At 39.9% G+C, this 18,707-nt stretch overlaps 1 pseudogene across 1 annotated transcript in view; it reads left to right on the forward strand.

The window, feature by feature from the left end:
* Positions 1–18,707, forward strand: part of LOC145485721 (uncharacterized) — a 65,199-nt pseudogene that overhangs the window by 2,093 nt on the left and 44,399 nt on the right. The window contains exons 4-17 of the transcript XR_014049217.1: positions 894–930; positions 1,501–1,627; positions 1,821–1,879; positions 3,710–3,982; positions 5,884–5,886; positions 6,587–6,968; positions 7,811–7,924; positions 8,340–8,424; positions 10,707–10,833; positions 11,058–11,537; positions 14,219–14,602; positions 15,633–15,747; positions 18,009–18,122; positions 18,413–18,526. The product of XR_014049217.1 is annotated as an uncharacterized LOC145485721 (transcript). The remainder of the gene's footprint in view (positions 1–893; positions 931–1,500; positions 1,628–1,820; positions 1,880–3,709; positions 3,983–5,883; positions 5,887–6,586; positions 6,969–7,810; positions 7,925–8,339; positions 8,425–10,706; positions 10,834–11,057; positions 11,538–14,218; positions 14,603–15,632; positions 15,748–18,008; positions 18,123–18,412; positions 18,527–18,707) is intronic.

Consider the following 18,707-nt stretch of genomic DNA (forward strand, 5'->3'; position numbering starts at 1 on the left):
TTTCCCACAATTGAGTACCACACTGACTACAGCTGTTTTGAGAGAGGCTGTCCTTGTGCCACAGTGCCGAACGAAATTATGGGTACGGGTAATTTACCGTTTTTGGATAGAATTTAGTAGTTCACAGTGTTTCATCGACATGTAATATGTATATAAGACATCGCAGTGAATGGATGATCAAGGAATGCAGTTCTCGGAATATATAAAATGCCTCATTGCTTCGCTTTATTTTTACACCTTTTTTGTCAAATCTTTCTCAAAACAACTGCATAAAATTTTGCAATATCCCTGGGGTCATCCGATAACTCAACGCTTACACTCAGGCTTGTCATTGGCGCTAAAAAATAAGGCGTTTTCACATGACGTCACGGCAGCCACATTGGTGTTCCAAAACTATGAAACGGCGGCCAGGTTGGTGTCCCAAACTTGTCCTGTGGGAGTTAAACTCTTTTCTTATGTAGAAACTTATTTTTGTTTCAATAAATTTGCATGGCTGCTGGCCTCGTGAGTGAGAAGGCTTTATAATACCAGCGTCTTCCTCCCGGACTTCGCTCTATAATACCAGCGTCTTCCTCCCGGACTTCGCTGATCGGTCTTTCAGTTTCAAATAAAGCTTTTTTTTTTTTTTTTATAGTTTCATTTCTGCCCAACGGTTGCGAATGTAGTAACTATCGATAGACAATAATTCATGCAAAACAAAGACTTCACTTGACAAAGAGTTGTTCATTTGTGATATCAGCAGATATGTCTCCTTTCTTCAACTGTTAGGCACCTTTAATTTACTTACAAACCAACACCATCGCTTAATTTGCTGTGCAATACAGTAACAACCCTTAATTAACACCGCCACCCCAAATACGATTTCAACTAAGCTGACATTTTATCTTTTTCAGTGCTGAGGTCATGTCAGGACGCGCATGACATATCCAAGTACGTCAACTATAATAACAAGTCGATCTTATAAAATTTGTCTTAAGAGAGCTCAACTATAGCGTTAACCGGACTCTGAAGTCAAAGAAAATCATCATTTTTTTGGTGACCTTCCAGCCTCGACCATTCTTTTGACGTTTTTGGCCAACAGAGTCGTGAACATTTTTTTACACTCTAGAAAGGAGTAATCCTGTAAAATAGAGGCGGGAAGTTACCAAAATCTTTCTCGGAGGATTTTTGGGTTAGAAATGTTTTCGTTGGTAACTTTTTTGAGGTTTACAGTTTTAGGGGTTGAGAGAACTATGCATCGGGCTCTGGACACGTTACATTTTGTTTCGAAAAACATCTTTATAAACATGGAAGGTTTGCAAAATTGCATCATGATTACGAATTCGGAGAAGCTCAAGCGTAGAAGACCACAATAGCTTTCACTAGATTTGAACGGTAACGCAAACTAAACATGACACACAGATGGAACTCTTAGACTGGGCTAAAATCTTTCAATGTTCGACTCCTGAAACCTACAAGTTTTCGAAGTAATGTTTGCACGGTCTCTGTCTGGAATTACAGATCAAACCAAGATCAGGTGGTTACTCTTTTTCTTGGTTCAACAATGACTACAGTTTACTGTCATATGGGAGACTTTGGATGTGGAGATGGGGGATGGACGCCGGTCATGAAAATGGATGGAAACAAGGTATAACATTTATCAAACTGATCCTTTGTATGTCCTTGTCTGCATTGCACTTCCAGCAACTCTGCCATTCTTGTACGCCTCCAGGTGTGCTGGTATTTCCCTCTTTTGCGATACCCCCGTGGGTTCCCCTCCGGCTCTTCTAGGCAATATAAAACATTATTTTTAGTGATGTTTTTCATGTGATCTTTCTCAGAGCACCTTTCATTACAATTCAGCATACTGGAGCAACACAAATTCCTACAACACACCAGCGTGAGAGACTGGGTTTGACACTCAAGAGGCCAAGTTACCAACCTACTGGAACACACCCTTCTCAAAGATCTGTCTCGGTATGAAGATCAGCCAGCAAATCAAATTCATTGTCGTGAACAAGCAGGCTAGTTCTCTGTACTCGCTGATCGCTGATGGCCAAATGCGCCTTACCTCGCTGGGCCGCGACTCATGGATATCGCTGATGGGTTCATATGGCTTCTTGCTACCCAATTGTAACAGAGAGGGTTTCAACATACTCAGCGATAACGCTTCGATGGGTAAAGCTCGAATCGGTATCATTACAAACAACGAAAATGACTGCGTAACTTCTGACTCCAGAATTGGATTTGGAACGGGAGGGCTACATAACGATGCTAGCACGTGTGGAAACCAAGATCAAACAGCCACAGGATATATCTTGGTGCAGTGAGATGGAACTAGCAATAAAATCTGATCAGTACACTGATCCCCGTGAACACGACCGCTGAAATATATATATATATTGTTGGATTTTATTAAAGCGTTTTAGTGTGAACATTTTCCGAAAATTTCCGAAGATTTCCCAAGATTCCCGAAGACAACCGAAGATTACCAAGGACTTTCGAGGAAAGCCCGAAGATTTTTCGAACATACATGAACAAATCTAAGTAGTTTTAGGGGTCAACTTGATATCACTGAAGTCATCAATATCTTCACTAGTGAGGATATGGAAAATACGTCACCCGACGGCCCGGATGTGGTTTGGTATGAAATTTACGAGTAGTGTATTTTTCAGTAAAATACTTAAATGCTTACCCAAAATACGAATTTTGGGTAGGCTCGACCTTAAATTACTGAATGTTAGGTTTCATACTGCAAGAATATTTTTTTCGATAACGGAAAATGGTTAGTTCTCCAAGAATAATGCAATAAATTAAGAAAATTTTTACCGCTTACACCAACACTGACATAACAATTCTTATGTCTCACACAGTGATAAGCTAACCATTTCAATGACTCTAATACCACTTTCAAACGGTTATCTAGATGATAATCTAATTTACCAACTTTCCGTTACACGTACAGTATATTTCGTACAAGTTATGTAATTAAATACTTTAAATTGAAAAAACTTGATCTTTCCTGGTAAGACAACGATAGCAATTAGAGAGAATAACATAATAAATACTTTAGAGCTAAGAAAAGAAAATGAACCTTTCTGAAGTTCCCCAACGGGACCCTCAAAAATATGGATCATGAATCGTAGCATATCAAAACGAAGATGTAAAAGAAATTAAAAGAGGGTTGCTCAGCATTATATACCGCACTGTTATAGAACAACGCAACGGAGCGGACAGGAAGAGAAAAACAAACAGAAGTTCTCGGAGGCTTTTCGCTAAATAAAGACATTCTTTGTTTATCAACTGTGGGACTGATTGCGGCCCCTCTTGGAACTGAAATGTCTGGATCGAAGCAGTTGCATGGTGTCTCAATGCCAAAACTGTCTTGTGTTACGATCTGTTACCTACAAATTACAAGTACTCATAACCACGCATAAAAGGAAGAGAAACTTCTTTTCAAATAACTTACTGCCAAGTTAAGCCTAATTGGAAATTCTGCTCATACAACCATCTTTCTTCACTCCGCTCTTGATTGGAAAGGGTCCGAGGAAGATCCATCGTACTAGACGGTGCCCTGCATGTCTTCATAAATAGATGTGATTATCCTCAGAAGCTCAGAGGGATATTCAATCTTCTGTAGAAGAATGAAGAGGCCTTTCCTGCTGACCAGGTCAAGGGCCTTGGTCAGGTCGATGAATGCAACGTATCTCCAAAATATGTACATGCACAGAAGAGATGGCATTTTCTCCACCCTAGTCCAACATCGTGCCAAAACCAAAGTACGACAGGTTGTCATACTCGAGATGCTCCTTGCAGACAAGTCAGCTCTGCCGGCTCACTCCGAAGAGGAGTTTCAGCGACTCATCAACTTCTTCGCCCACGCGTGTAGCGTGTTTGGCTTCACTATCAGGCTAAACAAGAACAACATCATGGGCCAAGACATGAGCAGCACCTCAAGCATCTCCATTGATGACTTCATACTCCAGGTCGTTGAGGACTTCTCGTAATTCTGCTCCACCATCTCCAGCAACGCCGAGCTCAGCAAGCGGAACGGATAAGCAGCAATGACCATGGCTCGCCTGGCAATGAGAGTCTGGGTCAACCCCATGCTGACTATCAACACCAAGAAACAGGTGTACTGAGCCTGAGTAATTATATAAGGGACGCTCTATTTCGACCAATAACGTAGGCTCAGCACCTTTCATCTGCACAACCTCAGGAGGATTCTGGGTATCAGATCGTGTACCAAACAAGATTCTCCTCGACCAGGAAGGCACCCCCAGCATGTCCCAGCGCTGCCTGAGTGAACGACGGGTGAATCCCCAAAGCCACCCTGTATGGCGGGGCTGTGTAGGTATATGTGGGGGATTAATGAGATATAGGCTGTGTAGGTATATGTGGGGGATTAATGAGATATAGGCTGTGTAGGTATATGTGGGGGATTAATGAGATGTAGGCTGTGCAGGTATATGTGGGGGTTTACTGAGATGTATGGTGTGTAGGTATATGTGGGGGGTTAATGAGATGTAGGCTGTGTAGGTATACGTAGGGGATTAATGAGATGTATGGTGCGTAGGTATATGTGGGGGATTAATGAGATATAGGTTGTGTAGGTATATGTGGGGAATTAATAAGATGTATGGTATGTAGGTATATGTGGGGGATTAATGAGATATTGGCTGTGTAGGTATATGTGGGGGATTATATTAATGAGATGTAGGCTGTGTAGGTATATGTGGGGGATTAATAAGATGTATGGTATGTAGGTATATGTGGGGCATTAATAAGATGTATGGTATGTAGGTATATGTGGGGGATTAATGAGATATTGGCTGTGTAGGTATATGTGGGGGATTATATTAATGAGATGTAGGCTGTGTAGGTATATGTGGGGGATTAATAAGATGTATGGTATGTAGGTATATGTGGGGCATTAATAAGATGTAGGCTGTGTAGGTAATTATGTGGGGGATTTAATGTAAAGTAGGCTGTGTAGCTATATGTGGTGTATTAATGAGATATAAGATGTGCGAGATTAACGAGATTTAGGCTGTGTAGGTATATGTAGGGAATTAATGAAATACAGGCTGTGAGGGTTTTGGGGGGATATTTAGTGGGGCAGTCGAGGAAGAATAGTTGATTATATAATTATCCTGGGGGCATTGTTTTAAGGGAGATTAAGAGAGATATGCTTTTTGCGGTGGAGCCGTCCAACCATCCGGGTGGTGTCGCACTTATAAAGCAAAAGAACAAAAGGCTTGGCTGTGAGCCAATGAGGTAGCACTCATAGCCACCTGGACAAACGAGTTTCTGACACCGGCTCGATTTAATTATCCAAAATGGCGGACATACCTTAATTTAAGTTCATAATTTGCTAATTTGCAAACATTCTTTATATGTACGCTTATGTTCTGTAAGCGGCTATGTAATTTATGCTATACATACAGTTAGATCATATACGCGTTCACCTTTTGTATCTTGAGTTACAGTAGCCGGGTTAAGCCTTGATAGACGAGGTTCGTTAAGGCTCTTTCTACCATCTAATATTACATGTAGCAGCGAAAGGGTGGTTTACAGGGCCACACGAACGTTTTCGAACATTTTCCGAAACATTTCCCGAAAATAGCCGAAGTTTCCCGAAGACTTCCTCGGAAGATTCAAATATGTTCCGATCATACACCAACTACGTTAAGTACAGTTTAAGAGTCAAACATGACATCAATATAATGTCATTGATATCAACACAGTGAAAAATTATCGTAATTTTACACGTGTAACTTTGCGATTTCACTTTCTCTCGCCCCCACTAACTGCCCCTGGTCTCCGATATTGGATATCAGCGAGTCCATTGTCCAACTAGTAAGTTGTCATTTCAGATGTTATTTTTGTATTTTTAATTGTCAGATGGTATTGTATGCTGATCACGTACAATAAACAACAAAGATATAACGAAATTCACGACATATTGCAACATTTTTGCCATTGTATCAAAGTTAAATTTGCATGCTGGAAGCTTCAGCTCTCGTTGTAAGCGGGCTGGATTTCTCTAGCAATGTGAATCGAAAGAGAACTTTACATATATTTTTTTCGGTCTCATAACTTTCACTCATATATCTGTTATTACAATCACAGGTATAATCACTCGTGACGTTTTTTTAATCACTACAGAGGCAAACATTTAATTAGTTAGCTTAATTTATCAGTGTCAAAACATTACTTTATTGTGATTGGCTAAAATGATTTTTACTTTGAATGTTATCATATTTCGATTACTTCAAACGTTGTTTATATTCGGCCAGCATATGGTTTGTAATATACCTTCTTCGACCCACTTTAACGTTCATTGATGGACACTTTTTGGTTTCCATTTTGTAAGCAATGCAAGTGGAAACAGGGTCTCATTATAACCAATCAGGAACGAAATTGTCTTTTGTAGCATTGATTGGCGGTGAATACTGAAATTATTTAAATGCGCAGGCGCTTCCTTATATATTTGTAGACTGTGATGGAGTGGTCTTCCAATTCAGTTAATATTCCAAAGGAACTATTTCGGCCTTCCGTCGATACACCTTGCTTTACAGAGGAGAACATTTTTCTGACCTGAGAGTGGGGTAAAAATGCAGCCATATTTGTCCTACTTGGCCTTATTTCTCGTAATTCCTCCACTGGCCCCACAAAGCCAACCTGACGGTAACCTTGGGTTAAAGCGAGGTGTTCATATGCAGGGAGATCGAGCTTCGTACGGCAATTTTGCAGTGGACAAGTTTCATCGCCTTGAAGTATCAGTTGGTTCATCTTATGTTGTGAGCAATTACAGAGAATGTGCTCTGAGCTGTGTTAACACTCCGCCGTGTTCTTCGTTCAATGTCGCTGCGACTCCAGTTCGTGCAGACGGCAAATACCAGTGCGAATTGTTAAACAAAGACAAGTATTCTGCGAACCCAGGCCAGCTTGTCATCTCGCAAGAATACCATCATTACAGCATCAAGGTATTAAGATCATCTTGTTTCCCCAGCGAGAGCTAAGCTAAAAAATCCCAAGTTCTTTTTGAAAGATTATTAGGAAAGTACGCGTTACCGCAGTTAGTTTTTGTTTTGAATACATATACTAATAATAAGTACTGAAAACGAGCATGACTGAAATTGTGCTTCGCGGCGATTTATTTGGCCGACCCGGTAGGTCCCCCACAAAGTTAAAACAACCGACCCCGACAAATTTAATTAGTTCAAATTGATAAATGTTTCTTCCATTGGCAAACAAAAAAAAATGCATCTTATAGTTTTTGCAGAAATGAGGCGTTACGAACTGCATTAGGTCCATTAGCTCCACACTGAAATGTTACTAAATTGTACTAATCTTTCTTGATATGCGTGAAGTTTATTATTATTACTAACTTACGAGACCCGAGAGGCCTGTTTCTCGAAACTCCCCGGAGGCTTTTCGGGCCCGAAAAGCCAGTTTTAGTTAATCGGTATTTAAAGACAGAGTGGTGTATACGCCTAAAACTTCTTGTACGGAATGGAACCTCTGCTTATATTAAGAATATTTAAATAAAACAGCTCTGTAATCTAAGGTTTGAGATTTTGCTACGACTTCCCGGGTGCGAAAACTTTTCGGGACCCTCGAGAAATGGGCCCCATGCAGGCCAACATTGTTAAATGATACAATACAGTTAACTTAAACATCCAAGCCTAATGACATCGAGGCTCTCAAAATTCATGAACCTTATTTACAAATTTCGTGTATCTCATAACTCATATTTGTTTTGAATTTAGTTATTTATTTTTATTTCCTGCTTTCGAAATCGATTAACTTAAAATTTTTCCTACAGACACCATGCTCAAGTTTTCCGTGTCAAAACGGTGCAAAGTGCGTTCCCAATTACGGTGAAATCAATATTACTGTAACTGCACTCCCGGCTACAATGGAAGATATTGCGAAACAGGTGAGATGAGGTTCAGTTTCAGTTTAAACTTCTGAAAACGTATTAAATCGACTTTTAAACTGCGGTGGCTTGCACTGGGAACTAAATTCAGCTCTTTAGAATCTGCGAAACGGGAAAAAAGAAATATTTTTTTAAACTGTGTCAAGAGCTGTCAACTTCATGATCGCACAATATGCTCAGTAAATAAATAACTGGCACGTGAAAAAGAAAGTTCTTCGTTGAGTGAACCGCGGCTTTTGTGTTGTCTCCGAAAGGTCGTGTCAATGACGCGGTTTGCCTCAATTCACATTTCGACTTATTCTATTGATTGTCCAATTGGACACGATCGAAAAGCTTCAAAAAATTCACTCCAGTTATACACTGCCTATAAATGAAGAATCTCTAAAAGTTCTGTACAACTTAAAACACACCTTAGATATCAACGAATGCTCCAGTAATCCCTGTTTAAACGGAGCGACGTGTATTGACCAACTTTATGGATATCTCTGTAACTGCCAAAAGTATGCTAAATAAAATTAGTCCCAGTTCTGCTCAAGGTTGCACACTTAGTAACAGAAGATAGACATACATTTAATTTTTCACTTTTTTGCCCTGGTGAAATTGCACTGATCACTGATTTGGGATTAATTGACATGTTCTCGGCCAATCAAACTGCAGAAATTGTTGCTTGTATATTATTATAGCAGATACATGTATGTCCCCTTCCTTCGACTGTTATGTATCTTTAATTTACCTACAAAGAAACACCATCTCTTGCAGTATAATAGACTGACAGTACTTTTAAGTGATAAAACACTGCCAGCCTATATATCACTTTTAACAAAGCCTTTATCTCTTTCAGTGCTGAAGTCATGTCAGGACGTACATGACATATCGAAGTAAGTCACCGTTAATAAAATGTCGATTCTATAACATGTCACTCTAAGAGACCTCTATTGAGTCCGAGAAAATAATCAATTCTTGTGACATTTCAGCCTCAGCTAGTCTTCCGACGTTTTTGGCCAACGGAGTCATGAACGTTTATTTTTATCTTGGAAAACTGATTTATATTTTCCAAGTTGTAGTGGTGGGACGATTTCACTCCATCACACCATCACTCCTTCACTCCATCACTCCATCACTCCTTCACTCCATCACTCCATCACTCCTTCACTGGGTCACTGTCCTGTTAGACATTTGGAACCCGGAGGGAACTCCCACATGAGGAGGTCAAGGATGCTCGTCGAAAAAAAAATTGAACTTGACTCCTAAAGAAGACTAATGTGGACGTTGCTCGAGCTTCATTAGACCCCTAAAAGACCAGAATCCCTGATTTGTACCCGAGACAGCATCCCCGACCTTTTCATATAGGACTTCCCCCCGGCCCTCCTCCCCCCACATACACCGGGTTTCGAACATCGCGCTGTCCAAGGTCGATTGCACCGCGTCAAGTTAGTTATTCTTTGAATTTCTGACGCAAGTGCTCGATATCTTACCGCAGAAATGATCTACATTGAATAGATTTTCGCACTAACGTTTTTATATGTAGAAGCTAATTATATATTCCCGAAGGTGTCCGCTGATACAGGTTTAACCGTACTCGATTGCCAAAAACTGAGGAGATATTGAAAATCACAAAATTGATGAGCTGTATGAAGTTTCGAATTATGATTCAAGCCGTGATTAAAAGTTTTGAACGATCAACAGACAAGAGGATTGAGGAGAATTCGAACGACGCGTTTCGCTGTTATTTATACAGTATTGTAAATAAATACTTCAAAGATGAACATGGACATGGCAAAATGATAAGAACAAATAGTTGATAAATAGAAGAAAAGGCACTATACAAGGCTGGGAGTTCTACAGTCACTAATATCGCCTTGAATATAAGAATATATATGAGAAAAAATAAGTTATTACAACACAGGATATTCGTATTTGGTAACCCATCTAAGCCGAACAGGGCTTAACTTTGTTAAGCGGACGAGTCGCGGTGCTGTTCTTGTGTATTTTGATTCTACGTTGGATATTTTTTTATTAATACTTCTAAGATCTCTCAAAAGGTAACAAAGAAATAAAAAAAATCAAGAACGAAGAAAATAAGAATGAAAATGAGAATGCCATTATCATTGCTTTTCTGTTCGGACAAGAAGCCGTACTTTCTTTATAATTGTCTCGGACGCGGATCTCGAATAACTTCATGAATGTTTTCGACGGTGTTCCATCTCCTCGTGTATTCCCTTACCGTTGCGTTTTGTCAGTGGGCTTTCACTTTAACTTAACCTGCTGATTGAAACCTCAAATCAGAGGCATCAAACTTGTCACTGTTTACAGACGATCCATTTTCCAAGTTGAGTGGCTCATAGTCCCTTTGATTTACATTCTAGGGGGGACTACTCTCGTAAAATAGAGCCGAGAAGTTACAAAACTCTTTCTCGGAGGATTCTTGAGAATTCTTGAATGTTTTTTCATTTGTAACTTTTTTGAGGTTTACGATTTGGGGGGTTGACACGAAATGTAGATAGAGAGTTCTGGACAAGTTAAATTTTCTTTCGTGAAACATATTTACAACACATACATAAAGAGTTTACAAAGAAGCACCATGAATACGAATTTGGAGACGGTCATGCACAGTAGACCGTAGTAACTTGCATTCGATTTGAATGGTCACGCAGGCTAGACATATTCTACAGACATTAGTTTGACCTCACAGACTGGGCGAAAACCTTCACAGAGTTCGAATTATGTAAACCCGGTACCCTTTTTAAAGTAATTTTTGCGCGATCTCTGTCTGGAATTACAGATCAAACCAAGATCAGCTGGTTACGCTTTTTCTTGGTTCAACAATGACTACAATTTACTGTCATATGGGAGACTTTGGATGTGGAGATGGGGGATGGACGCCGGTCATGAAAATGGATGGAAGCAGGGTATAATATTTATAAAACTGATTCTTTTTCTCCATTTCCCTTACAAGTTTCACCTCCAGTAACGTGAGCTGTTTCTCCTCTAACTCTGCCATTCTTTTGCGCCTCCAGGTGTAATCTCTGTAATGGGATCTCCGTCTCTGTCGCTTCCCCCTGTGGGTTCCACTCTCCCTTTGCTAATATGAAATATATACTTTTTAATGATCTTTTGGTCTGCTGTTTCTCAGAGTACCTTTCATTACAACTCAGCATACTGGAGCAATACAAACTCCTACAACGCACCGGCATGGGAGACTGGGTTTGACGCTCAAGAGGCCAAGTTACCGACCTACTGGAACACACCCTTCTCAAAGATCTGTCTCGGTATGAAGATCGGCCAACAGATCAAATTCGTTGCCATGAGCAAGCAGGCTAGTTCTCTGTACTCACTGATCGCTGATGGCCAAAGACGCCTTACCTCACTGGGCCGCGACACATGGATCTCACTGATGGGTTCATATGCCTCCTTACAATCCGGATGTAACAGGGAGGGTTTCAACATACTCAGCGATGACACTTCGATGGGTAAAACTCGAATCGGCATCATTGGAAACAACGAAAATGACTGCGTAACTTCTGACTCCAGAATTGGATTTGGAACAGGAGGGCGACATAACGATGCTAGCACGTGTGGAAACCAAGATCAAACAGCCATAGGATATATCTTGGTCCAGTGAGCTGGAACTGGCGACAGAAATGTAACAGTCTCTGACCAATCCCTATGAACACCATAGTTCAATTTTTTTCTGTATTTTAGTGAAGCGTTTTAGTGGGAGGCGCTGTGGCCTCATGATAGTACGCTCGAATTGACCAATCAGGATTCAGCAGGGGAGAAAGACTCAACTGTCCCGGAGCCCGTTTCTCGAAAGCTCCGGAAACTTTTTGGGCCCGCAAAACCATTTTTAGTTAATCGGTATTTAAAGGCAGAGAGGTGTGCACGCCGGAAAATTCTTGTATGAATACAACCTCTGTTGATATTAATAGCTCTGAAGTCATCAGGTTTGAGATTTTGCTACGGCTTTTCGGGTGCGAAAACTTTTTGGGACCTTCGAGAAACGGGCCCCTGGCCGGGCTGGGGACATCGCGTTCTGTTCTTGGAAAAGACACGTTTCCTCTCTTCACGCAGATGTATAAAAAATGATACATGCGATGTAGGGGGTAACTCTGCAACAGACCAACATCCAATCCTACAGGGGGAGAAGAAATATTCCTAGTTGCTTCATGCTTCATAGAAACCGGAGATAAGCGCCGGCCTGATGGGCCCTTGGCTCGTCAGCAGACTTTACCTTTACTTCTCCTCAAAAACCTTTTATTAATGCAGGTTTCGTTCTCTTATACTTCACGTGATTCCACTGTGACGAAGTTGCAATTGCAATATGTAGCTGCCACACTAAAAGCATTTTTTATCGAGGTTTTATAGTAAGAACAAGGCAGTTAAATTCAGTTCCTATTAACTTTAGTTAGGGCATTATTCTTTCAATTAATCAATATTTCAGTGACATACTTTCGACTTTCGAATTAACTCGACTTTGAATTACTGTATGTTAGGTTTCACACTGCTGTTAATATAAGAATAATGCAATAATTTAAGACGTCTTTTTTTACCACTTAAACCAACGAATATACACATTTTGCACAGTAATAAGCTAACCATTTCACTGACTCTCATAACACTTTCAAACGGTTAATCCAGAATCTAGAATCTAATTTACCTATTTTCCGTTACACATACAATATATTAATGCAAGTTATGTAATTAAACACTTTAAATAAAAAATATAGCATAAATGGGCTTTTAAAAAACCTTTCGCTTCTTGAGATTAGAGGGAATAAGGCAACAAATACTTTGGTAAAAAATGCCCCTTGCTAAAGTTCCCCAAAGGGGTCTTCAAAACTATGAATTATGAATCGTAGCACACACTGGGTACTCATATTCCTAATCACTCTATCGAAACGTACATTACATATACCGTCCAATTTGTTCTGAAATATCAGGCTTTCTTCTAACCAATCACATTCATGGAATTTTGTTCAGCTTAATAATTAAAATTGAAAATAGTTCAGCAGCAAAATGAGACATGTACGGTTAAACAATTAAACACATCAAACCGCGAGCAGGAGGTTCGTAGAAAATATACTTAGCTTTTGTCTTCCAATCACGTCGTTTTTATGTAAAGCCACGTGTGCAAGGTGTCGTGAGAAAAATGGAAGAGAACTGTTACGATCAACGTAAGGACACCGAGCATAAACACAACTCAACAAATTTAGTGCTAATTTATGCAGTATCACAACATCTTCCCCTTTATAAAGAAAGTGTCTTAACTGTTTGCATATTGCGACTGAGTTCCTTAGCAACAACAACGTTCAAAATAGAGTTTCTAACAAAGTATACAGTCTAAGTCGCAAAGTCCTGAAAACGGGCTAGTGGTTTGACAATACGACAACTCCTTGTAACAGTAGGCGAGGACGCAACTTCCACATGTTCGGCAGCAGGTTTCACAACAGCTGGGAGGTCTGTTTGTGGCACTGATTGCAGGGGCTCAGTTGCTGGTTTTGCAACAGAGTGGAAATCTGACCGCGGCAGTTCAGCTGCTTGTTTCACAACAGGCAGAGAATCTGATTGCCACACCATTCGCAGCTGACGGCGACTTCTTCGGTAGGTACGACCACCGATACAACCACATAAGAACGTGGGCCAATCACATTCTTGCAAACACCTTCTGACCAGGTAGATTCTTGTGGCCTCTTCATCCCCACAGTCTGTCCAGGTTGCAACTCTGGTAATGTTGTACCTTTCAGTTTGTAGTAGAAGCCTGCCTTTGCTTAGAGTTGATCAGCTTTTCTTGCACATCCTGTTAGGGAAGTGTCTTAGGATCTAGTTGTTTACTTGACAGCGATAACAAGTTACGTTTTCTCCTGCTGAACGGCCTTTGCACTGGGGATGAACCAATTTCCGTGGGCGTGTTGCGATAGTCTACGAGGGCGAGATAATAGTCAAACTTTCCACACAATGTCTTCCTCGTGATATTTTCACAGATATTTACAGCACTCTCAACCTTTCCGTTACTTTGGGGATTCCACGGAGAGGCCGAGAGTGATGTGTTGAAAGTGCCACCTTGCAAACTCTCTCCCAGGCTGAGAAGAGATCCTTGATAATTTGGTCTAAATCCCGCTATGTGACACCATGTTACGATCAACGTAAGGACACTGAGCATAAACACAACTCAAAAACTTTAATGGCGGCGAGCAAAGACCACCAGCCTGATTACATAACAATTAACGATAAGTCACGTGATACAGAAATGCATGCTTATTTATGCAGTATCACAACAAGAACCTCGAGTGCTAGTACCTTGAAATGCCACCGTGTGTTATTTTGTGGTCTACCCTTCTTTTGATAACTCTTCCAAAAGCATTCCAAAGCCATCTTGACGGCAGCCATGGTTTGAAGCGCAGAGTTAATGTACGCGGGGGAAATCAAATATCTTACGGCAACTTTGCGGTTGACAAGTTTCACCGTCTTCAAGTATCAGTTGGGTCATCGACTGTGGTGTCCAACTACACTGAGTGCACTCTGAGCTGTGTCAACACTCCGCCATGTTCTTCGTTTAATGTGGCCTCATCTCCTCGTTCAGACGGAAAATACCGATGTCAGTTGTTAAACGAAGACAAGTACTCGTCAAACTCAGGCCAGCTGGTCAGCTCACAGGATTACCACCATTACAGCATCAAGGTATTGCAAAAATCTTAGTGATCCTTTTTAACAATCTTTTAGTTCAAAATCCATTCTGTAAATTAATGAAGTGCAGGCGATATCGCAGGATTAACTACTTTAATAGGCTCATTTTAATGGTTGCAAAATGAAGGTTTTATGAAAAAAAGATTCTGTACTGGTAGTTAGCAAATAGCCGTTTTTAAAAAAGTTTCAGGAACAAGCTTCATGAATTCCCGATCACCGATCGTCGGTTATTTGATTTAGGTTTAAATTTAAACTGAACATACATGTTCCTTTATATCATTTGACCGTCTTATCTTGTCTCGCTTTGAGGAAGGTCATGCATGAGTTGTCCATGGTCATTCGTAAAACGGTTAGAAGGATTTGGAGTGTTCTGCTGCGTTAATAAAACGCGATAAAATATCTCCAAAGTTGTTCACAACTCGTTCAACTGAGCCAGATGTTTAATAATTGAAACAAATTCATTGCAAGCTTTAAGGTTCAGACCACTTAGTCGAGTTTTACTTAAGATGCGTCAAAAATATTAGTTGGGTACTTCAAGTTCACTTTCATTAGGTTAGGACAGAAATGAAAAAGAAATTGCTTTTTTTCTTGGTTGGGTTGGTTTCTCTGCATGACGTTCACGGCCGCTGTAAAACTGAACTTCGGTATGATGACTTTTTTACTTGTTACGAGTCGGTCGGCAACTGAGTAACACCACAGGTGATCGTCTAAACGTACCAAATTATACATAGTTAATTTCAATTTGAGACAAAGGCTAGCGCTCAGTCAATTTGTGAAATCTAACGGTGGCGATGGATTCCTGTGAGGTTTAAAATAGAAGGGCTAACTGGCAGGCATGGTGTGCACACAAAGAGAATCTTATTTTGTGGGTAAGAAGAACAAACATAAATAAGTTGTACTATAGATAGTCTAGCAAACAAATACAAATTTTTCGGGGTTTTTTTTTCTTTGTTCTTATACTGATATTTGTCAAATTTTGTTCAAAAAGGAATAAAAATATTGACAACTATAATTTTATTTACAGACAGGATGCTCGAGCTCACCTTGTCAAAACGGTGCAAAGTGTGTTCCCAATTACAGTGAAGACAAATACCAATGTGATTGTGTTCCCGGCTACACAGGAAGACACTGCAAGACAGGTGAAATAACCTTATTCTCAGCAGTTACACAAATCCCGTGTTGTTGAAAAAATCTATTGTGAGAGAGCTTGATTACAAATTTTAGTTCAGCGAATTTACAGTTCAGACACCTTCATCTGTTTTATACCGCTCGTTTTCTTCTAGACGAATCATACGTGTGAGACGCATTAAGTTGTTTTAAAACCCTATCTACAATTTTATATGTCTTGTTTTCGGTATACATAGACATTTATTATATGGCTGTGTCTCACAAGGACTGGGAACTAGCGAAGTCACGAATTTGATTGGCTGAAATCGGTATTGAAAGCGGTCTAGATTTTCCCATATAGACCGGCATCTAGACCGGTTACATTTTGGGGTGAAAAAGTTGCAAACTAAACTGCAAAAATATTGACTATTTTCTTCTAACAATGTTTATCTATGGAAGAGCCAAAAAGCCTGATGAGAAAAAAGTAAAGAGCACACTTTGGCAGGATTAAGTTCGCCTCAACGCCGTTCGCAAGCAAAACGTCAGTTAGTACAAACCGGTTACATCTAAACGAATTAAATTGTTCTTGTTTGCCATATAATAAACATCTTATTAACCGAGCTTAATCGGTCAGTATGGGAGAATCTTGACTGCATTCGCTCAATACTCACGACCTCGGTCAAGTTTCTACGATTCAGACCTCCTGCTCGGTTAATAAGAGCTAAATATATAACAACAACAACAACAACAATCCTTTATTTTCAAACGATTTAGTTTAAATTAAAGCAAGATGTTTTCTTGTGTGGTCGTGTTTACACTTAAAACAGAAATATGCACATTAGTAATAATAATAATAATAATAATAATAATAATAATAATATGATTATAATATGATAATTCTACAATTTTAACAGTTCTACAATTTTGCAATTCTAATAATTCAAATTCCAATGAAGTAATGCTATTATTATAATAAAACTTAAAATCCGTCACGTTCTTGCTATGCGTTTGAATCGAAGTCGCATTAAAGTCAATTGTTTAGTAAAAAAAGTCTCTTCTAACTTTGGCATAGAATTGCTTAAAATCATCAGTATAGTAACTGGATGCAGTGTTCCAACGTACAAAAAGTATAGACATATCATAAGTCCAAGACGCATACATATTCGTCTTTCTAGGTTTCAATTCGAAGTTTAAGCATTTAAACTGTGGTTAATGAGCTCTGTAGTCTACATCATAGCTGTCATCTAAGGTTGTCACCAGTTCTGTTATCTTCCCCCTATTAGCCATTGTGCAATAACCTTAGGTCAATGTCCAATGCAACCCGATAGATTTACCACATGGGAAATCATACGACAAAGCTCCCAGTGATTTTCCACCATGCTCTCATGTGATTTCAGCGTGCTATACCCCTCCCAACTCCCTCAATCCCCAGTTAGTAAAATCCCATTGTTTTCTGACCCTGTCCCAGTTGTGAGCTAGTATTCAAGCTAGGCCGTTCTCCGTTTTCTCCTCCCTCCCTCCCTATATTGGTGGCTTTGTCCTTTCCCATCTTTTTTCCTTCATGTGGTTGTAATTACCTTTCATGAGAAGGTGGCTTTCGCCTGCTGAACCTTCTCGGTTTCTTCACTGCCACGTTCTATTTGTTATATTGTGTGTAAACCATAGCTGCTTAATCAATAAAGGTTTTTTGGTGGCAGGGAAGTGCAACCTAGGCTGCACTTTGCCCCACAGTAAGTGCTATGGCCACCCTTGGAAATAGGTCAGGATCTCTCCAGGATGGTGTCATCGTACCATCTGACCTATTGTCCTCCCAGAGGGGCACCCCTCTTCTGGTCCATCCTATGTTACTTCCAAGGAAATAGGTCCGGATCTCTCCAGGATGGTGCCATCGTACCATCTGACCTATTGTCCTCCCAGAAGGGCACCCCTCTTCTGGTCCCCTTAGTAACATACTGTTAGGTACTACTGTTAGGTCTGCCCCTCCTCCTGTGTGGGTGTGGCTTTAATAATTTATACTAAATTGCACACCACCAGGGTCTCATTAACACTGCGGTTTATATCAAGCTAGGGAGAGTTTAGGTTAATTTAAATGCTTTGCTTGTTTGGTTTGTCAGTCACTTGGAAACAAACCACACTATTCAGTTTGCGAAAGGAAGTGAAAGGACTTTAGATTGACCACCATAACAAGTACAGCGGTGTATTTCGTAAACGGCATGAATATTTAGTTCTCTCTTGTAATCATAAATGCGGTGCAAACGGCTCAATGACACATCAAAACGCTTATTTCACGTAGATGTCGACGAATGTTCCAGTAATCCCTGCTTAAACGGAGGAACGTGTGTTGACCAGGTTAATGGATATCTCTGTAACTGCCAAGATGGATACGGTGGAGTGAATTGTCAAACTGGTAAGTGTTAGCTCTATTAACTCACGCATGCTCAGCCGGGCATAGACATCATTCATGAATGGCTGCTAATTTAAAATTATTTTGTATGTATTTAAATTAGCCCAACTAACCTCGTGTGAGAGTAAAACATCTTTTGAATTATCGACTCAAAAACGAGGTTAGTTGGGCTAATTTTAATTCTTACAAAATAATTTTTAATTAACAGCCATTTATGAATAGGGTCTATGGTGTTGGGCTTTCAGTTTTTGAACGATGGCCACTTTATATGTTGTCATTCTAATTTCACCCAGATATCAACGAATGTTCCAGTAATCCCTGTTTAAACGGAGCAACGTGCATTGACCAAGTTAACGGTTATGTTTGTAACTGCCAACCTGGATATCAGGGAGTCCATTGTCAAACTAGTAAGTTGTCATTTCAGATATCAGTTTGCATTTGTATTGTATTATGTTCCTTACTGAGAAAAATGATTTGCTAAGTGATGGTATGTAACTTATCGATTTATCACATTTAATGTGAAGCCTTATAAGTGAGACTGCACCAATTGTTTTAAGTTAAAAAAGTAAAATAACTCGGAATAAGGTC

Source organism: Orbicella franksi, chromosome 4 (genome assembly GCF_964199315.1).
Source record: "Orbicella franksi chromosome 4, jaOrbFran1.1, whole genome shotgun sequence".
Lineage (NCBI taxonomy): Eukaryota > Metazoa > Cnidaria > Anthozoa > Scleractinia > Merulinidae > Orbicella > Orbicella franksi.